The sequence below is a fragment of the Penaeus monodon genome, chromosome 29 (assembly GCF_015228065.2).
Source record: "Penaeus monodon isolate SGIC_2016 chromosome 29, NSTDA_Pmon_1, whole genome shotgun sequence".
In the NCBI taxonomy this organism is placed as follows: domain Eukaryota; kingdom Metazoa; phylum Arthropoda; class Malacostraca; order Decapoda; family Penaeidae; genus Penaeus; species Penaeus monodon.
Genome location: NC_051414.1, coordinates 31,411,699 through 31,412,332, shown reverse-complemented (window position 1 = coordinate 31,412,332; position 634 = coordinate 31,411,699). Strand labels below are relative to the sequence as shown.

The window sequence follows — 634 nt, the reverse complement described above, 5'->3', positions numbered from 1 at the left end:
TGATGGAAAGATAGCATAAAACACATTCCATTCTTTTATTTTCCTATAGGATCTGAAAACCCTACTTTACTAGTTATACGCCATGCCGATATTGTCATAGTAATGTCATTTAAGAAAATAAAACAAAGTCTGTTCTTGCACATCTTTTAATCTGAAAAGAAATAGCAATGCCATTTTTTCTCAAAGTACATTTTGAATGTTTAGCTAGTATCTTGAAGAAATAATTACGAACGAAAGTAGAAAATTCAGTTTAGAAAGGTATCCACATTAGTATCGGTAATTTGACAGACATAAGCAGAGAGCAAAAGAGAGAAAGAGAAATCCTAATTGGCGGCAATGGGTCCTGTACACTGCACTCAGCGCCAGTGGATATGACTGTGGAGTCCGTAAGGCCTATGGTAGTGGGTGTAAATGTGTCCATGGGGCCTATAGCGCCAGGGTTCGGCCTCTGCCCCGGCGTCAGCGTCTGGGAGGGCATAGGGCTCGGGCATGGCAAGAGCAGATCCCATGAAGCAGGACAGGGCCACAACCATGGCCATCAACAAGGAAATCTGCGAAGGATGAAACATACTGGGACTTCAGTTTCAAATTCTGATAGACTCTCATTTGTGAAATTGCCTATATGAAACACAAA

At 41.5% G+C, this 634-nt stretch overlaps 1 long non-coding RNA gene across 1 annotated transcript in view; it reads right to left on the bottom strand.

Annotated features, from left to right (window-relative positions):
* Nucleotides 1–130: 130 nt before the first annotated feature.
* LOC119592156 overlaps nucleotides 131–634 on the bottom strand; it is a 1,225-nt gene continuing 721 nt past the window's right edge. Inside the window, exon 2 of the long non-coding RNA XR_005230413.1 lies at nucleotides 131–551. This is a non-coding gene — a long non-coding RNA (uncharacterized LOC119592156). The remainder of the gene's footprint in view (nucleotides 552–634) is intronic.